At 45.1% G+C, this 22,751-nt stretch overlaps 1 pseudogene; it reads left to right on the top strand.

The window, feature by feature from the left end:
* The first annotated feature begins 4,622 nt into the window (after positions 1 to 4,622).
* On the top strand, positions 4,623 to 16,389 carry LOC101673714 (annotated as a pseudogene).
* Positions 16,390 to 22,751: the final 6,362 nt, after the last annotated feature.

The following is a 22,751-nucleotide window of genomic DNA, read 5'->3' as shown; positions in this document are numbered from 1 at the left end:
TTCCTTTAGACCTTTCTTTTGGGGAGAATTCCTCTGCCTTATCATTTTGTATGTTTTTTTCTCCTCAGATTAACACTACATTAAGAAGTGCCATGTACTGTCAAGGACCTGGTACCTCAGGAAGTGCTTCTGGTGTAAGCTGTGCATTATGCTGTTTCATTTTGACTGCTCTTTCCCACAGGTCAGTCCTGTTCAGAGTTGCACCCTTCTTGCAGTGGAGAGTGTTTGGAACTATAAAAATTATAAATTTTAATTTAATTTATTTTAAATTTATTTATAAGTAAATAAATAAAATTTATTTAAATTTAATTAAATAAATTAAAATTGAATAATTTATTTAAGAAATAATTAAAATTTAATTAAATATAAATTTAATTTATTTAATTTATAGTTATAAAAACTATAAGCCTGTGTGCAAAGAAAAAGAAAAAGAGAAGAAAAGAAGCCTTATCCAAAAAAAAAAAAAGATTAAAGGAAACAAACAACAACAACAACAAAAAACCACAATAAGCCTGATTCCAAAGGGGAAAAAAAGACAAAAAGAATAAATGAAAATGACAGAAAGAAAGCAAGCCTGGTCCTATTTCCACCAGAACTGCACTGAGGCTTTGTAGCACTCTGTGGTCAGATGACTTGGTACATGCAGGGGGACTGCGTTGATCTTCTGAGGGAGAGACCCATTGCGCTGGCTCACAGTCAGACCTGCCCTAGTAAAGATATCCCTGCCAGAAACAGGGTAACGAGGTTTGGTGTAAGCAGCTCCCGCCAACACTGAGGGTGCTGTGTTATTCACTGAAGTCTAACCATCTTGGCGACAAGGAGGAAAATGGTTCCACCCCACGTTTTCATCTGGGGGAGGATATCTCTTGCCTACTACTGTTCAGGAAGCCCTCATAGAAAAGCAAATAATCTCTGTTTTGTGTCCCAAGCCCCCATCAGATCCCTGCCCTCACCCCTTCTGTGCCCAGGGCCGTTGGCACACTGTGCTCCACTGTTGTGCATTTAATCTCTGGCGTGTGGCTGGGATTCAAAACTCCAATTTGTTTTTCCTTCCCCATGTGATTTATTTTTTTTTATTTACTTACTTCTTTTTTCTTTCTTTTTCTTTTGTTTATTTTGAATTTTTTAAAAAATTCAATTTAGTTAACATATATGTATTATGAGTTTCAAGGGTAAAATTAATGAATCATTCTTGTATATGACATCCAGGGCTCATTACATCAAGGTCCCTCCTTAATGCCCATCACCTAATTACCCCAACTTCCCACCCACCTTCCCTCAAGCAACCCTTAATTTTTGCTCTATACTTAAGAGTCTCTTATGGTTTGTCTCCCTCTCTGTTTTTATCTTATTTTCCTTTCCTTCTCCACATATGAGAGAAATCACATAGTATTTTTCTTTCTCTGACTGACTTATTTTACTTAGTATAACAGTTCCATCCTTGTCATTGTAAATGGCATGATTTTATTTCTTTCTGATGGATGAGCAATATTCCATTACATATATACATTTTTTTTCTTTATCCTTTCATCTGTTGATCTGGGCTCTTTCCATATTTTCACTATTGTGGACATGTTGCTATAAACATTGGGGTACATGTGCCCCTTCAAATCACTATGCTTGTATCCTTTCAATAAATACCTAGTAAAGGGTGGCTCTATTTTTAACTTCTTGAGGAACCTCCAACTTTTATCCAGAGTGGTTGTACTGAATTCCCACCAACAGTGTAAGAAGAATTCCCTTTCTCTGCATCCTTGCCTACATCTTTTGTTTCCTGAGTTGTTAATTGCAGCTATTTTGACTGGTGTGAGGCGGTATCTCACTGTGGTTTTGATTTGTGTATCCCTAATGAAGAGTGATGTTGAGCATCCTTACATGAGTCTCTTAGTCATTTTTATGTCTTTCTTGGAGAAATGTCTCCACATGTCTTCTGCTCATTTCTTGACAGGATTTTTTTTTTGAGATGTTGAGTTTAATACATTCTTTATAAATTTTGGGTAGTAGTCCTTTCTCTGATATGTCCTTTGTGAATAATTTCTCCCATTCCATCTGTTGCGTTTTAGTTTTGTTGTTTCCTTTGCTGTGCAAAAACTTTTTTTTTTTTTTAGATTTTATTTATTTATCAGAGAGAGAGAGGGAGAGAGAGCGAGCACAGGCAGACAGACTGGCAGGCAGAGGCAGAGGGAGAAGCAGGCTCCCTGCTGAGCAAGGAGCCTGATGTGGGACTCGATCCCAGGACGCTGGGATCATGACCTGAGCCGAAGGCAGCTGCTTAACCAACTGAGCCACCCAGGCGTCCCTGTGCAAAAACTTTTTATCCCAATGAAGTCCCAAGAGTTCATTTTTCCTTTTGTTTCCCTTGCCTTTAAAAATGTGTCTAGGAAGACATTGTTGTGGCTGAGATCAAAAAGGTTGCTCCTTTAGTTCTCTTCTACAGTTTTGATAAATTCCTAGCTCACATTTAGGTCTTTCATCCATTTTAAGTTTATTATGGTATTATGGTATGAGGAAGTGGTCCAGTTTCATTCTTCTGCATGTGGCTGTCCAATGTACCTTTGTTGAAACCATTTGTGGAAGACACTGTCTTTCTTCCACTGGATATTCTTTCTTGCTTTGTCAAAGATTGGTTGGCCATAGAGTTGAGGGTCAAAACTCCAAATCCTGGGGTTCCTGGGTAGGTCAGTAGATTAAGGGACTGCCTTTGTCTCAGGTCATGATCCCAGGGTTCGAGATCAAGCCCTGCATCAATCTCCCTGCACAGCAGGGTGTTTGCTTTTCCCTTTGCTTCTGCTTCTCTCTTACCCCACCACACCCTTGCTTATGCATTCTCTCTCTCTCTCTCTCTCTCAAATAAATAAATAAAATCTTTAAAAACAAAACAAAAAACTCCAAATCTTAAAGGGCCCATCTCAGTGTGGACTTGCTCCCCTGCCCCTGAGGAGGGTCTTCCCATGCTGAGACTTCAGGTTTTTTTTTTTTTTAATCTGTTTTGTAGGATTCTTCTGCTGAAAACACATGAAGTTCCTGCTCAGTGTCTAGAATATAATAAACACTCACTAAATGCTGCATATTACCAAGCATTATGCACCCACTTCTGTAAAGGAAACTGAGGACTCAGGGAGGTAAACATGAAGTTACACCCAGAATTTCAACCCAGGCTGTCCCACTTCCAAGCTCTCTCTCCACAACTGCTCATCATGTGCTAGGTGCAAAGCTGGTACTGATCCAAGCAAGGGAAGAGTCAGGCTCCAGAGTCCATGGGCCTGGGCCAGAAAGGGGTGGTAAGTAAGCATAGAAATGGAGGAAAGTTGAGAGGCATGGGTAACAAGGTTACACAGTCTTGAGTTTGGACAGAATCCCAGGACTTATGGGAAAATGGAGAGACCTGTGGCCCCATGGGTTGTGTAATGAATCTCCTGTTACAAGGTCAGCCACAGCAGGAGGGTATAGGAATAAAAAGGTAGATGGTGAAGAACAGGGCAGTAGAAAAGTTGCCTCCCAAAGAACTCCTGACAGAAACATCTTGTTTTCCTTTCAGAGTTATGGACTAGGAGTTGTAGGAGAATCAGGAATAAAGTGAGGCCGAGAGACTAACTTGTCTTTCTCAGATGTGCTTTCATATACTCTCCATGAGTTTTCAGTGCCCATCTCTCTCCCTAGCACTCTTCACCTGGTGAATTCCTATTCACACTTCAGAGTCTGATTCTTGTTTTAGTTGTCTCCATCCTGGGTGGGCCCATGTCCTATTCATTCTTTCAGTACAGGCCTTATCATGTTTTCCTGTACTACGTTTGTTTTCTGCCTTTATCTCCCAGACTGTGAGCTCAGGAAACATTTGCTGAGGGCATGTATGACTGAATGCCTGACTAAATGAGCATTACTTAGGAAAGGGATGATTACCCCCTTACAGAAGGAGAACCTGAGGCACAGAGCGTATGACTGGCTGGCTTCATATGTCATGAGCGAGCCCTGGACTGGGCCTCCTGAGTGTGAGGACAGGGCTCTGCATGCCAGCATGGTCATCCCAGAACATCACTGAATGATGGACTGGGACAAGTGTGGGGAACAACACAAAGGCAGCTGAGGCAGACAGTTTGGAGACCCCTGATTCTAATCCCAGCTGACACTCTCAATGGTGGTTTTTCTCTGGTCACATCACTTTAGCTCTCTGTAAGTGTTTTCCTCTCACAAATGGGATAATAACCAAATCAAACCCAATTCCTGAACATTTGGTAAGCTAGACTGTGAAGTTTTTGTGCTCAGGATTCATGTCTGCTGTCAGGATCATGTTTTCTGGCAGCTGCGTCCTGGCATATAGTAGCTGTCTGGCACAGAGTAGGTGCCCCTGAAATATTTGTTGAATAACAGAGAGAAGAGCAAGTGGTAATATGCCCAGCCATTATAGCTGTCTGTTGACAAAGTTTTCCTCCCATAGTTTCCCATTAACATCCTCACAGTTAATGAACTTTAGAAGTCCAGTCTAAGCCCCGCCCTCACCCTTCACCCTCCCTCCAGGTGGGCAGGGCCATCCTCCCCTGACTGTCTGGGCCGGGATTCTCAGGGAAGGTCCCCAACAGTTAGGGACAGTCAGGGAGAGTCAGCAATCCAGCAGCACCTGCACCATGAGTGTCTCTGTGCTGAGTGTCATTAGACCCCTGGGTGGTGTCTCTGGGCTCCTGCAAGTGGCCTCTGTGCTAGGGCTGGTTCTGCTGCTGCTCAAGGCAGCACAGCTGTACCTGCACAGGCAGTGGCTGCTCAGAGCAGTCCAGGAGTTCCCGCCCCCTCCTTCCCACTGGCTCTTTGGGCACAGGCATGAGGTAGGAAGGGGCTGGAGGGGAGTGGAAATGCTGGGCATCCAGGGCTCCTGGAGCATCAACCCAGTCAGCAGATGCATCCCACATAGGTTTCTTGTGTGACTAGCACATGTGCCTTGGGGGAACACCCAACTTTCTGCTCAGATCTTGGCTCCTCATTCCACTCCTGGGAGCTCCAATGTTGGAAGGAAGCCTTTGCTGGTGCCCTTAGGCTGGTCTCACCCTCTTTTCTTAAATAGATCTGCAGGCTGTAATGCAGTTCTGCCCTGCCGCTTCCTGAGGGTGCATGGGAGAAGAATAAGTCACAAAAAAGTCAGCTGCAAGAGAAAGGGAGCAGGGGTTGACAGTAGAGAAGACTGTCGCCCTAAACAACTGCTCAGTCCCGTATTTATTAGATACATGATAACAACTAACAAAGGAGCTGAAGACGGCTTATATATTAACCATATGCTTTACAGATAAATAAGGAAGAATAGGAGTTATACATTGATTTCAAATCTTTTAGATAAGCAGGGGAGTAGGATATATATGGTTAAGCAGTATAGAACTTATAATTGAACAAGCACATTTAAGGGGATTATCATGATGACTGATTAATGGCAGGCTGTCTCTGAGGCAGGGGAGTAACATCAAAAAATGAAGCAGGCGGTGTTCCACCCTGAGCAGGGCCGGGCATTTCTGCCTGCTCAGCTTCCAAGACCTAAATCATCCTCTCCCCCAGAGAACTGTTGCTAATGCATGTTCTTCTTAAGGTAACATTTAAGCATGCTTGCCAGGCTAGTTCAATTTCTCATAAGTTATATTTTAAGCACTACCTTGTTTTGAGAGACGGTTACACTGCACCTTAAGGATGATGGCTGTTCCTTCCTGAGTCTTCACCCTCCTAGCTGAGGAGCTCCAGCTCCTCTCTCAGAACACACCTCCTGATCCTTCCCTGCCTTGGCCACTCGATCCCATCCTGAAAGCCTAGCCCTGAGCTGCTTGGGAACACAGATAGCAGAGGGGTTCACAGCTTATAGAGACCATAGATAGGAATCAGGCGTCAGGTCCCTGGAAAATAGGCTCACCTGCCAGATTGGGGTGTCATGTCGAGTGCAAGGAACCAACCAGCTTGGTTTGCCTGAGACTATGAGATGTTCCAGACTGGTGATTTCAGTGTTAAAACCCTGACAACTTATTGGCACACATGAAACAGAAGTTTTCCAGGATGGGGCAGATAAAGAGTATTGACACTGAGTTATACCACTAAAAGAATCTGTTTACCTTCCAGTTTTCCTTCCTGTCTGAGCAGGTTGTGGAATGACAGAGGAAGGAGCAGCTTGCAGCTAGATTGGAGACAGTGCTTACTCTCCAGCTCAGTCAGTACTGGTCCTTCAGCAGGGAATCAGCAAGTGGGGGCTTATGAGGAGGGGCTGTCTTGTGGTGTATGGATTGAATGAGCCTGGCCCAGGGATGTTGCTGAGGAGGTCAAGCGATTTCAACTGAATGGAGCCAGAGACAGAAACTTCACATCAGCCACAGGGAGACAGTCATAGGCCAGTTTCTTCATGCAAATTGTTGCACTAATGGCTTCCAGATTGTCCATTTGGAGAAATTGCTACCTTTTGTTAGATGCAGTTGTCCCCTTTCTGAGGTAGGATTTGACCTAAGCAACCACTAAAATTTCTTCCACTGACTCCCATTACATGGATGGTATGGATACTGTAAGCACACGAGTTCTACTTCCATAACTCCTATTACCCCCAGTGCCCAATCAGCTCTCAGTTTCTGCAGGCCTAATATACTGCAGCCAGATATTTCTTCCTCTTACAAATCTGAGACTTCATTTATTTGGTATCGCTCTTATTGGCTGTCAGGAATTAGATTGCCATGTGCAGTAGGTTAAAGCTAATCTTTTAGGCCAGGTCACAAATAACAAATGGGACAGGGAAGCATATGGACTCTGAGACAAGCTCCCTGGATTCTACCCTAGCTCTGCCACATCAAATACTTGCTCTATCCTTCTGTTTCCTCATCTGTAAAATGGGGATGATGATTATTATAGTCTCGTGTGAGTTATACTAATCTCCAAATGTCAGCTGGCACAGACCAATGGTCACAGTTACACTCTAATTATAAAAATTGAAAATAATGGTAATGCCTATGAAAGACAAGCAAGTTTGTAGGTTACCAAACCTGCTGCACTAAATAGGGCTGAAATCAGTCAGGAACCATGAAAGGGGAACTCCTGTATGGGAATCCATGACCCAACAGCCTCATCTTTTCCCAGATCCTTCCCACTGTCTTGGAGACCACAGGTCAGCACAGACCACAGCACCTGACAATTGATCGCCTGTGCTGACCCTTTATTTTCTGTCCACTGTCATGGTATCTCACTTGGGGACATTTTTTGTGACCCCAGTTCCCAGGAGGAAGCAGGTGAAACAGCTGCCATGGACCACTGCCTATGTGAGTGGCCACAGCCTAAAAGCTGAGTATCAGCCTACGGAGTTACTGCCACTGCCACTATGGGCATCATGTCTTCTATAAGAGTCTCTCCTGCCCTGGCTACACCTGCTCAGGAAGAGATGGCTTTCCCAAGCAGTTGTCTGGAAAGCTGACAGACCAGTGGGTGTCAGAGTGACCCAGAGAGAGGAAGAGCCAGACAGAACACCGTTTAGCTCCTTGGGGTCCCCAAAGGAACTACTGACACAACCCAGGACCAGGAGTTTCTGGAAGCCAACTGGCTTGAAGAGAAAGTAATTGGAAAGGAGGCAGGCAGCTGTGCTGAAACAGGATTCCCCAGGAGCCCCTGCTGCACAGGTTTGAGGGACCCTGGAGTATGAGGTAATATAGCTTCATGTTAAGAGGCTCCCACTATGCAGTCCCTGCACTGGATCCAAGCAGAAGGGTGGTCGCAGCAATGGACATGACCTGGGAGCACAGAGAAGCCTCTTTGTCATTGGACAACACATCTCAGTATAGGGCATGATTGACTTCCTCACCTCTACTCCCACTAGAACATAAGTTCCATGAATCTGGAATCCCTATCTGAGCCTTGCTCATCAGAAACATTTCCAAACTCCTAATCACTGCCGATATCCAGAACTATCTCCATGTGGCCATCGACCCTCCACGCCCTCTCCAAGCACTGGACCTAAAGAGGAAGCAAGGTTTTTTTGATTTGTCTTTCCCTTGGTTACAGCTCCAAAAGGGTCTGGAGCTACAAGAGCTTCAGAAAAGGGCAGAGAAATATCCATGCGCCAGTCCTCGCTGGCTATGGGGGAGCAGGGTTAGCCTCATAGTCTATGACCCAGACTACATGAAGGTGATCCTGGGGCGATCAGGTGAGTGCAAACCCACTTGTCTGTTGGAGGGGTTCTTCCCTCTTGGATACATTCCTGGGGTACTGTGACATTTCAGGGGAGACTGTTGGCTCAGTCATTAACTCTGACCCTTTACCTGCCATTCTTCAAGCCCAAGAGCCAGCAGAAACCTGAATACTGTTACTCAGTTTGGAAGTTTAAACACCTGTAAGGAATTACCTCTTTCGCTTTCTCCTTCCTTCCTTTCTTTCTTCCTTCCTTCCTTCTTTCCTTTCCTTTCCTTTTTTCTTTTCTTCTCTTTTTTCTTTTCTCTTTTTCTTTCTCCTTCCTTCCTGCCTTCCTTCTTTTCTTTCCTTTTTCTTCTCTTCTCTGCTTTTTTTCTTTACTCTTTCTTTCTTTCTTTCTTTATTCTTCCTTCCTTCCTTTCCCTTCTTTCTTTCTCTAACTCTCTCTTTCTTTCTTAATCCCCTTCCTTCCTTCATTCCCTCCCTCCTTTCTTTCCTTCCTTCCCTGTCTCCTTCCTTCCTGCCTTCCTTTCCTCCTTTTCATTTTTCATTCTTTCTATCTTTTTTTCTTTCCTTCTTTCTTGCTAACGTTCTTCACCACAATAGTGTGATCCCAGAACTCAAGACAATTTCTTATTCATGATGGCTTGCGTGGAACCCCGATCTTTTGCCTGTGCTGCCACGTGGAATGACTGAGCCACAACAAAAAATCAAAAATCACAAACCAAAACAAAAAAGGGAAGAAAACAAACAAACAAACAAAAAAAAAAACCCACTGGACAAGTTAGTGTTTTGTCACTAGCACTGAGAGCAGAAGCTATATTTCTTACTGATTCAACTTCATAGGGCTCTGGGGTGGGACACTCACTCAGTCTGCCTTCCTGAGCAGTAACTATCAGGAAAGACAGAGAGACGTGGTTGAAAGGGAAGTGGGAGGTTGGTTGACACAAACTGCCCGCTGACAATCATCAGGAAGGGATGGGGACAATGGTGTAGACAACAGATACCTCCTGGTTTGGTTTGCCTGAGACTATGAGATGTTCCAGACTGGGGCAGATAAAGAGTATTGACACTGAGTTATACCACTAAAAGGTGACCACTGGTCACCTCCAGTTTCCTGTAATGCCCTTCTTACTTACAGACTCAAAGCCTCTTGGTTCCTACAGATTCATGGTTTCCTGGATAGGTAAGTATATTTCACAAGGACTACGGTTCACCTTTTGCTTAGGTTGCCAACAAATGTTCATTTGGCCCAGACAAATACAAGGTGACCAGCACCACAGTCACTCCATCAACTCTGAATTAAGCTTCCTCTCTCTTCTTCAGATAAAAGCCTCATCCCTTCCTAATGGTAGGGGAGCCCTCCTGCAGTTCAGTTTCTCCCACATCACTTCTCAGTCCTCCATAATGATCTCAGACTAACTTTTCATTGAAGTCCTCCATTAACCCAGTGCTGCCCTGTTTCAACCTCAATCTCACAGCTGTGCACCAAGCTCTGGGAAGTCCCCTTCCTGACATGCACTGTCCTTTCTTGCTTTGTCCAGGATGCCCTTCTTCTGACACCCTGGGTATCTCCCCAGTTGTCCTCAGACAACTCTTGAGAGGTTCCTTCCCCTCACACACACACACCCATTGTGGTCCAGGGTATGGTTTGCTCCTGTTGAATGGGCAGACGTGGTTCCAGCACCGGAGAATGCTGACCCCAGCCTTCCACTATGACATCCTGAAGCCCTATGTGGGGCTCATGGCCGACTCTGTCCAAGTGATGCTGGTAAGTTCAACCGCTGCTCACCTGCACACTCACACCCACAGCACAGTTCACAAAGTCCACTCTCAGACAGCTGTGTCCCTCAGACATCCATTAGACATGGCCCCCAGAATCACCCACTTATACCATATTATAAGACAGGGCCCCCTGATGATGGATGGAACATGGAAGTACCCAGGTACCCATTTTCATCCACTCTTTGCTCATTGCCCAGAGGAGAGACAGACATGGTGGATAAAGGGTCTCTTCTTGTCCCTCTTCCATGTCTTTGACTTGGACAGGAAGAGTAGTCAATGCCCCTAGACAACAGGACAAACTGCCCCTGGCTGGCCTGAACGGTAGCAGCTTCAGTGGCAAGGTGGACATCCCATGATGTCACTCAAGTGGGCTCTGGGCTAGGACTGAAGGCTTCTGATGGATTTTAGCCATTCCGTGCAGTGAAATGGAGACCAAGTCTCTACCCTCCAGGGCTGGGTCTTGCCATAACATCACCTCTGAGCCTGACCCTATTTCTCATTCACTGTGCTTAGCTGACATTGTTGAATAAGAGGAACTGAAGTCCCTAATATCCCTTCTTTAGAAACCCCAGTCTTAGCCCTTTCCTTTGCCTTGCTCCCTACCTGTTTCATGTGTAGATCAACCCCAAGACACATTTTCCCCCTTAGTCCCCTGAGAAACAATGTTTTCTGACCTCCTAAAAGGTGGTTACTACCAAACTTCTTTCTAAGTCAGATGGTAAGACATCATGATTAATTAAATAACAATTAACTAATTTTCTCTGACTGCATTCTGAGAAAATGCTTACCATATTACAAACACATGGCTATATGGTGCTAAACTGATGAAATGCAACTACTTTAGAAAGTGAGGGCATCTTATCAGAATATGAGGAGAGGCAGAGAGAGAGTCTAACCTTGTCAGCAAGGGCCTTCTGAAGGAGTAGAGAAAGATACATGTGTCCCTCTACCACAGGACAAATGGGAGGAGCTCCTAAGCCAGAACTCATCTCTGGAGATCTTTGGCACTTCTCCTTGATGACTTTGGACACCCTTATGAAGTGTGCCTTCAGCTACCAGGGCAAACAACAGACAGATAGGTCAGTGAAATCCTTAGCTACAGGGTCTATTTCTTACCACTGGGATGGATTATCTGAAAGGCAATTAGCAAGCTTGGGTGTTTACCAGTCCAAAGAGTCACATTCTGCCAAGAGCTCCTGGCCACAGTCAGATTCAGCCCGCACCAAGCCTTCATTAGAGACCCTGCTCTCTGCCACAGGAAGAAACCTGGATGCTGAAGTCCCTCATTAAGGGCCATGAAACTCGAGGGTATAAGAACGGCATGACAAATGCATAGAGTTGCCTGTCCCATTGATTGAGAATGCTCCATACACAGGCCCACCCCACTCCAGGTCATATGCCTCCCTCCATCCAGTCCATTCTGCATCCTCCTTTTCAGATACTCCCAGTCCTACCTTCAGGCCATTCAGGACCTGAATAACTTAGTGTTCTTATGGGTGAGGAACGTTTTCTACCAGAAAGACATCATCTACAGGCTGACCACCGAAGGCCGCTGGAACCACTGGGCCTGCCAGCTTGCCCATCAACACACAGGTTGTATCTGCCCTCTGGGAAGCTCCTCTCCTTCATTAGGCACATCCCAAAGGGACTGGCCCTGACCCTCAAGCTGAGTCCTGCTGCCCAACCAGGGCCTGGGTACACCCGCCTGGGAACTCCTCTGGTGCAGGGCTAGGGTGCCAGGTGTTATGCAAGCAGCTACATGTGTCACCCCATGGGTGAAGGCTGAATGAGAGCCCCTTCCAGCAGTATTCAAGCAGAGCCTCCTCGGCTGTGCTGCTGAGGGGAGTGATGACCTGCAAGCATCTGGTGCTAGAGCTCCCACCCCACCAAACACACTCACTCCCACATTCCTCCTGATCCACCTGGAACCCTAACTGGGGCTACTGTGAGTGTCTGTGTCTGGGCACCCAGAGCTCTCAGCTCTGCCGGGGAACACTGTTCTAGACAGACCGAGTGATCAAGCTAAGGAAGGCTCAGCTGCAGGAGGAGGGAAACCTGGAGAAGGTCAAGAGCAAGAGGCACTTAGACTTCCTGGACATCCTCCTCTTTGCCCAAGTGAGTGTGGCAGAGAAGGCCTGAGGCTTTGCTTACAAGTGTGGAGGAGGCCGGCAAACTCAAACCCTGTCCTCGCTCTGTGTCTTCCCAGATGGAGAATGGGACCAGCTTTTCCGACAAGGACCTCCGTGCAGAAGTCGACACTTTCATGTTTGAGGGCCATGACACCACAGCCAGCGACATCTCCTGGATCCTCTATGCTTTGGCCACACACACAGAGCATCAGCAGAAATGCCAGGAGGAGATCCAGAGCCTCCTGGGGGACGATGCCTCCATTACCTGGTGAGTGCTCATGAGACGGGAGGTCCCGACCCTTCAAGTAGAGAATTCCCTGGCTGCCAGGGCTTTGCCCGCCCTTCAGGATAGTTTTGTTTAGGGACCACCTGGATCAGATGCCCTACACCACCATGTGCATCAAGGAGCCACTGCGACTCTATCCGCCAGTTCCAAGTGTTGGCAGAGAGCTCAGCAAGCCCATCACCTTCCCTGATGGACGCTCCTTACCCAAAGGTGTGAACTTCCCCAGTCTCCCTCCATAAATACTTGACAGGAACATGTGCGAGGTCAGAAATCCACATGTTCTGGGCAGTTGGTACATGTCTTTCAGAGTCATTTCTCCCTCAGGAAAACCAATATTTCCTTTGTTTGTCAGATGAGGTATATGGTATGCTTCCCATAGAGTTTAATCCAAGAAACAAATACATGACAGCCCCTGAATGCGGCTTTGGGTTTTGCTCTAATATTCTCATTCTTTGAGATATGAGTGCCTGAGAGACCATCAGACAGAGCAAGGAGGTAGGAGGTCTTTCCTTATAGGGTCTATGCTAATGAGAAAGATCAGAGAATTCACCATCATGGCTCAGATCGTCCAGTCTCCAGGGAGGCTTCAGGATGATGGCAGAGAGTATCCTATGACCAGATCTGAAATCCCTGCCATGCCTGGAAGACACTGTTTGGCTCCCCTCTACTCTGAATCCCAGCCCTGCCACATCCTAGCTAAGTGATCAGAGACAAATTGTTCAGCCTCACTGAGGCTCAGGTCCTTCATGGAACAATGGAGGTGTGAGCCTTTTCTGGAGGGTTGTTGTGGGTATGGAAATGTTCATGGATATTCCCCAATGGCTCATGGATGGTACTTGATGTGAGTTGTCCCGTGAGTTGCTCCAAAAAGTAAGCCTCCAGTTCTTCCCTGCTTTTCAGCCTGGTCATGGCTAATCTACCAACCTGTGCACGCATGTATGCCTGTTGTGCTGTGTCTATCCCACCTCTCCTACAATGCTGTCATTCCATTAACAGTGATGAGAAAGTCTCTCACAATGGCTGCCAAGCTGTGTGTGGATGCACCTGGGCTCCACAGGCATGTGTGATCAATCTTCTTTCTTCTGCCCCACAGGATTCTTAGTGACGCTCTCCTTTTATGCCCTTCACCACAACCCAAAGGTGTGGCCAAACCCAGAGGTATGATGGCCTTGGGAGGAGGACGTGGGATGACCTCTCCAGATCAAACCCTCTTCCTGGCCCACCACGGGGTGCTGTCCCTTGAATGATTGGAAGGAAGGGCTTGACCACACCTATCCTGGCCCTGGTGCTCCCTCTGCAGGTGTTTGACCTTTCCCGGTTTGCACTGGGCTCCTCTCGACACAGCCATGCTTTCCTGCCCTTCTCAGGAGGATGGAGGTGAGGCACTTGTACCAGAATGGGAGGAGGAAGGAGCTATTTTGGGGGTACATACTTGATGTTTGTGACTTGCTACATTTATGTGGGTTTCTGTAGATATGTCCTGGCATGTTGGAGTGCTGGGAAAGAGGTGTGTGTCTCTACGCAAAGAAAGTTGGTAATCAGTGAATGCCATGGAGACTTTAACCCATTGCTCTTACACAATCTCCAGCCACAATTCAGTATCAGTGAGTGTTCCATAGCTCAGGGTATTCTTGTGGGTTCTTCATTTTGTGAGTATGACTTTACAGAATTAGATTTTCTCACATGTAATTTTCAAGTGTTGTCAAAGTCAAAGAGAGGATGGACACAAAAGTTTTCATTGCACACAATTTCAAACCAGCCTTTTCTACTCAACTCCCCATTCTGCCTCCACATGCACCATTGACTACATTGTATGTGTTTCCATACTCAGCTTCCTGCATGCCTCAAATATTTCAGCCATACATAGGAAAGGCTCCTGTGTCTCTTAAGTGCTTCATAAAGTACTCGACTAATCTGTGTTTTCGTTATATTTTCACCAATCAAATGAATTATTGACTCTAAGGTAATGGTCATTCACACTTGAAAGTTTTCCCAGTTGTTCAATTGGTACATCTGATCTGGGCTCTACATACCTTAATATTGCATTTAGAATCAAATCAATCAAATGGGCAATTATTTAAAAATGAGGACATTAAATTGCTTTGGGGAGAAAATCCAGTTTGTTGTATATATACAACACGTGGCATTTGAAGGTTACCTGGTGTAGCACACATGAAGTAGCTGTTCAGTGGGATGACTATTGTCTAGCGTGGCTACTGTGAAATCCTCCAGTGCTGCTGAGAGTATACTATGAATAGTAACTCCAGGAAACGTTATAAGCAGTAACTAGAAAACCATTTTTTTCCAAATACAGGAATCTGTCAATCCTTCACATACAGAGTGAACCCATTTTCACACCACACCTTTAAGCAAATTGTGCTTCCAGGTACTGGCTCCAGGATTTGCTTCTCTCTGGGATTGAGTCCGTCCTCCTAGACATTGGTGCAAGTCATGTGGCTGCCAGTAGAGACAGGAGAGGGCTAAACAGCTCAGTTCCTAGCTCAGAATTAATGGTTATTCATATTTTATTCCATTCAAGGTGGGTTTCTTTTTCAGTTCAAGAACATCATTAAGTTTTAAGACTGTCTCTGTGTGCCAAGTCCTCTGCTATGAGATGGCATAGTGCCCTTGCCTCCAGGAGTTCACAGTCAAGAAATAAATGCCCCCACTCAAATGAGACTTCTTCCTTCCTTCCTTAATTTATTTATTTCTTTCCCTCTCTCTTTCCTTTCTCGCTTTTTCTTTCCTTCTTTCATTCTTCTTTCCTTCCTCCCACCCTTCCTCCATCCCTCCCTCCCTTTCTCCCTTCTTCCTTCCTTCCTTCCTCCCACTGTTCCTCCCTCCCTCCTTTTCTTCCTTACTTTTTTGTGTGCACTCACTCATTTACTAATTAACCCCACTGTAGGAAACTCTATGTTCCTGGCACTGTCCAAAATAGAAAATTATGTGTCCTTGACTAAAGTATTAGGGTGATGTCAGGGTCCAGGAATGAAGAGGCACAATCGGCAGAAGTGGGGATGAAGGCAAGCTGGCATTGCCCTTAGCCTTGAGCATGTGACAGGCAGAGGTGGAGGGAGGGCATTCTCTGGGATCTCCTCAGCAGGAGCTGAGTTGGTAGGAGGAGGAGTTGAGCAGGTGACAAGTGAGTAAGCCAACAACCGAGAGAGGACTTTGATGTCAGCTGAGGCATGTGGACATGTTGTACCTGTGATGAAGGGCGAGGAAGGCTCTGAGCTTGGCTGAGGCTTCATGGGAATGGAGCGAAGGTTGGGAACAGAAAAGTCTGGGTGAGGAGGTAGAGGGATGGCAAGCAGAGACATTTTTGCAGTAGAATTGGAAGACTACAGCAGCTGGTTGACTGAGGGGCTGAGGGGGAGGCAGGAGTCTGGACCCAACCTGGCAGGTGATGGTGCAGCAGGTTGAGCGTCACTAAGGCTCTCCCCCTGCAGAAGCTTCTCTGTGCCATTCTGACTTCCTTACCCAACTCTGTCTTGTCCATCCTTTGAGGATCTGGACCCCTGTGTGCCCCAGATGGTTAGGGCCTGAAGGATGGCCCAGCCCACCACCTCTGGTGCCCTGTCCTGCTGTCCCCATTGTGAAACCAGAAACGGCTTGTACAGAGAGCAAACAAATTAATAATTGACAGTTTTAGTAATCACTAGACTTAGCCCTGAGGCACAAGGTGCTGACTGTCTTGTAACGGTATTTCATGCCTGCTGAGAGAACAGATAGGAATAGAAGCTAATCCTGGAAGAGTGTAGGTTTTGTCAAAGGTCAAGGGAAGAGAGTGAAAGGAAAAGGATCCAGGCTGGGCCCATGCAGGAGGGCCATGAATGTGCTGTTCCTGGCAGGGAGGTAGAGGCCACTTCTCATTTCCTTTTCCCTCCCTGACCCAGGAACTGCATCAGGAAGCAGTTTGCCATGAATGAGATGAAGGTGGTGGTGGCCCTGACCCCACTCTGCTTTGAGCTGGCACCAGATCCTTTCAGGGTCCCTGTTCCCAATCCAAGAATTGAGTTGATGTCCAAGAATGGAATCCACCTGCATCTCAGGAAGCTCCTCTAACCCTTGTGGGGGGCAAGGATAAGCCCCGACAGCCTCCTGCCTACCATCGTTTCAATCTCTCCTGTCTGCTGTCTTCTGCCCACTTCCCGCTTTCACTGCCCACTGCCAGTCTCCTGCTCTCATCCTCTTGTGCATCAGACTGTCTTCCCTTCTCCATCACACCCTTTCCCAAGATTCCTACCTTTCTCTTACCCAGCTGTAGCTCTGACTATCCATGTAAGTCATTATCAGCTGCCTGTCCCCCAGGCTGTCTGCTCTCTCCCCATTGCTGTTCCTTTTTGCTTGCTTTGTGTTCCTTGCTGCTTAACCACATTACACAGACTTGGTTCCTTAAAAGAGCACAACTTGATGATCCTGTAGCTTAACCGATCAGAAATAGGGAAGGGGTCTCCCTGGCACAACAAAGATGTTACAGAACCTCTAAGGGAGAATCTCTTCTGCATTTTCTACCCTCCAAATGTCTGCTCTTAAGGCTATTCAGTGAGGGGATTAGGCCTCCCCATTTATCAAGGAAATATGCTGTTCTTAAATGCAATTGATTACAAATGCTAACAGTAACCATGAAATTTTTAGTGCAACATCTACACTTTTGTTTAATTGAATAATGGGGACTCCAGCCAATCCAAGCTGACACATAAAGCTAGTCATCACAGTCTACCATGTGTCCTCTTATCATTCACACATTCCTTTAAACCATACTTCATCTGCAATTTAAGTATAATAAAGGCACACGTCTACCAACTAACCGTCATATGATTGAATGCGTGTTGATCCTTTTCCCCAACCACAAAGCAAAGTCATTGGAGGGTATTCTCTCTTCTCCCTGAAATCCTGTGACCTACAGGCTATGATAGAAAGTTGACTATTAATACCACATGTCTGGGTTCTGCGCAGGATATAAGACAAGAAAGAAAAAATCTGACACCCATGTGCACACAAGCATAATCATATTCATAACAAAGCAGGAAAATGCTAGAAATAATTACCCTCTTTATTTCTATAACCTAGGACATGGCCATCCTTTGTATTTATAAAAACCTTCTTCCATTACCCATTCCATACTTGCTTTACACTCTGAATGCCCCTCAGTCAGGGTTTTTAAAATTTAAAAAAAAATTTTTTTTTTCCTGATGACATGACCCAGACCCTCACTCTTAAAGTATCTGGGCCAATACTAGTCTTGCCTGAATTGGGTTGTGGCATTTTCCCATTTACTCTCATGACAGGGCAAGGTATTTCTATGAGATGCCCATGTATTTCCTCCATCCCAAGCCTATTTTTTCTTACCTTCATGGTAAGGAAACTGCCAATTTCCTCCTTGGTAATTGGGATCGATCCAGTACAGTCACTGCTTCTGAGTTAGACCCATGAGGAGCCTAAAGTATCCAGGAGTTATCTTCATGTAGTCATTCTTGTGTTTCCTGGTGGAAGCACTCCTACTTTTGGATGTAATATCACTAGGACAACAAAATATAAGGTTGTAGTGATAAGTACTCCAAGCTTTGCTGATCAAATCACTGGGGTAAAAATGAGTGGTATTTCTCCTATTTCCACCCTTTAAGTCCTGGGTGGGAGAGTCCTGGCTATGAGAGACAGCACCATATACTGGACATTGATTTAAAGCAGAAATTATGCTGAGTGAAATAAGTCAAGCAGAGAGAGTCAAGTATCATATGGTTTCACTTATTTGTGGAGCATAAAAATAGGATGGAGGACAAAGGGAGTTAAAGAGGAGAAGGGAGTTGGGGGAAATTGGAAGGGGAGGTGAACCATGAGAGACTATGGACTCTGAAAAACAATCTGAGGGGTTTGAAGCGGGGGTGGGAGATTGGGTTAGCCTGGTGATGGGTATTAGAGAGGGCACGGATTGCATGGAGCACTGGGTGTGGTGCAAAAACAATGAATACTGTTATGCTGAAAATAAATTTTTTTAAAAAGGAGAAAAAAAATAATAAAGCAGATGCAACCTCCTGGAGAGCCTTCTTTCAACCCTGCTCGTTATTGCCACCCAGCTGGTGCTGTATACCCAAATCCATCCTGAGGTAATTTCTCTGCTTCTGGAACACCTAGCTGGAATGGATATCCTCCCCAACTGGCAAAGAAGACTCAGTAGAATTTAGGGGTTTGATGGCTCCAGTTTTATGGGGCTCTTCCCATATGTCCCCTTTCCAGTTTCTCAGTGTTCTCATTATAACAGAAGATACCCTGGAAGATATGGAATCCTTTTGCTAATTCAGACACTGGCATGATGATATCTGGGTTTAGTTTCAGAATCTGGGCCCTGGCTAAAGCTTGTTGCTACAGGTCAGAGTGATCTTCAGTGCAGACATAGAAGCTTTCAGGTTATTTATTTATCTATTTGTCTGAGAATTTGAATCCTCCACATTGCTCTTCCCTTTTCACACTTTCTCCAGTACAATATGGACATCCAGTGAATTTTGTTATGTATGCTCCTTAGTATCACTAACATGCTTTAAGGCATCCAATACTTGATCACCAGAACCTTACCTTTTGCAAGACTTTGATTAACAGCATCCAATAGTGAAGTCTTGTGTATTGCAACATCAGGCCCCGGGCTACTGGTGTGCTCTTTACCATTGGTATTAGAGTCATCAATCCCTTTCCAATTAATCCTAGTAAAGAACCAATTCATGAAACCCAGAACTTAATCAGAAAACTTATGATTCTGTTTTTCTAGAGTCAATCTTGGTACCAAAATTTATATTAGTCAGAGTACCACCAGAAAAATGAAACCAGTGGAATAGATATATGCCTGTCCAGAAGGAAAACGACAGACCCAGAAGGACAATGTATCTGAGCCTCACTTGCTGTCCAGCCAGTAGCTTTCTTGTGTTCTCCGTGTCTTCACACTGAGCAGCTAAACTAAGAAAGGGGACTAATGGGCCAAGTTCTAGTTGATGGGATACCTGATGGAGTGAGGACACAGCAGGGAAGGGAAGGTCAGGGAATGATCATGATCAGCCAGCACCAGAAGACAGGGATGGGAAGGGCAGGAAAGGTAGGTGCCCACTCACCAATACACTGGTGGAAACCCACTCACAAATCCACGTTGGGCATCATGGGATTTATAAGAGAAAGATGATTATGTCATGCACAGACTGAGAAATTCCCAGAGGAGGCTTCTGGATAAATAGGAAATGCATGGACCTTAGCTCCCCAAACTTTTGATGCAGACCCCAGGACTCCTTTCCACATGGTGCCTGAGACCTTTACAAGCAGGAAGCCCCACCCTCTCCCACCAGTGCTGACACTGTCAGTTGTTACAAAGAAAACAAAAAACAAAAACCTTAGGGAAGTCAGGCTCATAGATGTTCAGGAATCCAAGGGAGTGTCCAAACCCAAGTGGATGGGCATAGGAGAACTGATGGGCCCTGGTTACGACTTTGTCCAGGCTCTCTGTCTACTGTATCAGAAATATGAATGGGAGGCCCTTCAGGAGATCACTGTGATCAGCCAGTCCCTACGTCCCTGGGCAAAGAAGACAGGGGACTGCCCAGAGAGACCCTGGGAGCAAACTTCCCTCATCTTGCATCCCTCTCCCAGCCAGTCACAGTCCTATATATCTCTGGGATCAGTCCCTTCTCCAGCCCCAGAGAGACCATTATAAGTTCAAGCCACCCTCTTGCTGTAACTGGGTGAGCTTAACAACCCCAAACTGGCTAACCTGCTTCAATCCGGTTCCTGTCATCAGCCCTCTATCTATGCTTCTCCAAGAGATTTCCTTCTCATTAAGGCTGTTTTCATGTGAGTGATAATACCAGCTTGCTGTGCAATGCAGAAATCTTCTCAATTCTGCCCCTCCTATGTCATTTGACACACTTTTCTGAGGACCTACTATGTGCAGGGCACTGTCTAGACATCTCAGGGCATCAGATGGACAGGGTCTTACCCTTTCATTCCATGGGCAGACCGATTAGATTCAACTAAACAATTAAGGAGTGTGAATACACCCAGTAGTAAGTGCCAAGAAGGAAGCAGACATGCTGCTATGAGAGAGACTAGCAGGGAGCATCTACTTAGAGAGGGAGATCGGAGATGGCCCCTGGTTGGAGAAGACATTCAAGGGGAAACCTGGAGGATGACAAGCATCTGGCAGTGCAAAGAGCAAGGGACAGCATTCCTGGTAGAGCAAACAGCATGCACAAAAGCGTTTAGAAAAAGAAGAGCCATATGTAACCTAATGTTCATAGCAGCAATGGCCACAATTGCCATACTGCAGAACGAGCCAAGATGCCCTTCAATGGACAAATGGATAAAGTAGATATGGTCCATATATACAATGAAATATTCTACCTTCATCAGAAAGGATGAATACCCAACTTTTTTTAATAATTTTTTAAAATTAACATATAATGTATTATTAGCTCCAGGGGTACAGGTCTATGAATCACCAGGTTTACACACTTCACAGCACTCCCCATAGCACACACCTCCCCCAATGTCCATAACCCCACCACCCTCTCCATCCCCCCCTACCCCCAGCAACCCTTAGTTTGTTTTGTGAGATTAAGAGTCTCTTACAGTTTGTCTCCCTCTCCGATCCCATCTTGTTTCATTTATTCTTTTCCTACCCCCTAAACCCTCCACTTTGCTTCTCAACTTCCTCATATCAGGGAGATCATATGATTATTGTCTTTCTCTGATTGACTTATTTCGCTAAGCATAATACCCTCTAGTTCCATCCACGTCATTGCAAATGGCAAGATTTCATTTCTTTTCATGGCTGCATAGTATTCCACTGCCACATTCAGGTGCACATGCCCCTTTGTATCACTACATTTGTATCTTTAGAGTAAATACCCAGTAGTGCAATTGCTGGGTCATAGGGTAGCTCTATTTTAAACTTTTTGAAGAAACTCCATGCTGTTTTCCAGAGTGGTTGCACCAGCTTGCATCCCCACCAACAGTGTAGGAGGATTCCCCTTTCTCCGCATCCTTGCCAGCATCTGTCATTTCCTGACTTGTTCATTTTAGCTATTCTGACTGGTGTGTGAGGTGGTATCTCATTGTGGTTTTGATTTGTATTTCCCTGATGCTGAGTGATGTGGAGCACTTTTTCATGTGTCTGTTGGCCATCTGGATGTCTTCTTTGCAGAAATATCTGTTCATGTTCTCTGCCCATTTCTTGATTGGATTATTTGTTCTTTGGGTGTGGAGTTTGATAAGTTCTGTATAGATTTTGGATACTAGCCCTTTATCTTATATGTTGTTTCCAAATATCTTCTTCCACTCTGTCAGTTGTCTTTTGGTTTTGTTAACTGTTTCCTTTGCTGTGCAAAAGCTTTTGATGTTGATGAAGTCCCAATAGTTCATTTTTGCCCCTGCTTCCCTTCTCTTTGGCGATGTTCCTAGAAAGAAGTTGCTGTGGCTAAGGTCAAAGAGGTTGCTGCCTGTGTTCTCCTCAAGGATTTTGATGGATTCCTTTCTCACACTGAGGTCCTTCATCTATTTTGAGTCTATTTTCTTGTGTGGTGTAAGGAAATGGTCCAGTTTCATTTTTCTGCATGTGGCTGTCCAATTTTCCCAACACCATTTGTTGAAGAGGCTGTCTTTTTTCCATTGGACATTGTTTCCTGCTTGTTGAAGATTAGTTGACCATAGAGTTGAGGGTCTATTTCTGGGCTCTCTATTTGGTTCCATTGATCTATGTGTCTGTTTTTGTGCCAGTACCATACTGTCTTGATGATGACAGATTTGTAGTAGAGCTTGAAGTGTGGAACTGTGATGCCACCAGCTTTGGCTTTCTTTTTCAATATTCCTCTGGCTACTTGAGGTCTTTTCTGGTTCCATATAAATGTTAGGATTAATTGTTCCATTTCTTTGAAAAAAAATGGATGGAATTTTGGTAGGGATTGAATTAAATGTGTAGATTGCTTTAGGCAGCATAGACATTTTCACAATATTTGTTCGCCAATCCATGAGCATGGAACATTTTTCCATTTCTTTGTGTCTTCCTCAACTTCTTTCTTGAGTACTTTAGAGTTTTCTGAGTATAGATTCTTTGCCTCTTTAGTTAGGTTTATTCCTAGGTATCTTATGGTTTGGGGTGCAACTGTAAATGGGATTGACTCCTTAATTTCTCTTTCTTCTGTCTTGTTGTTGGTGTAAAGAAATACAACTGATTTCTGTGCATTGATTTTATATCCTGACACTCTACTGATTTCCTGTACAAGTTCTAGCAGATTTGGAGTGGAGTCTTTGGGTTTTCCACATATAGTATCATATCATCTGCAAAGAGTGATAGTTTGACTTCTTCTTTGCTGATTTGGATGCCTTTAATTTCTTTTTGATGCCTGACTGGTGCGAGGAGCTAGGACTTCTAGTACTATGTTCAGTAGCAG

This window comes from Mustela putorius, unplaced genomic scaffold, assembly GCF_011764305.1.
Source record: "Mustela putorius furo isolate JIRA1106 unplaced genomic scaffold, ASM1176430v1.1 tig00003853_pilon_pilon_pilon, whole genome shotgun sequence".
Classification (NCBI taxonomy): Eukaryota; Metazoa; Chordata; class Mammalia; order Carnivora; family Mustelidae; genus Mustela; species Mustela putorius.
This window is presented reverse-complemented; position numbering and strand designations above follow the sequence as displayed.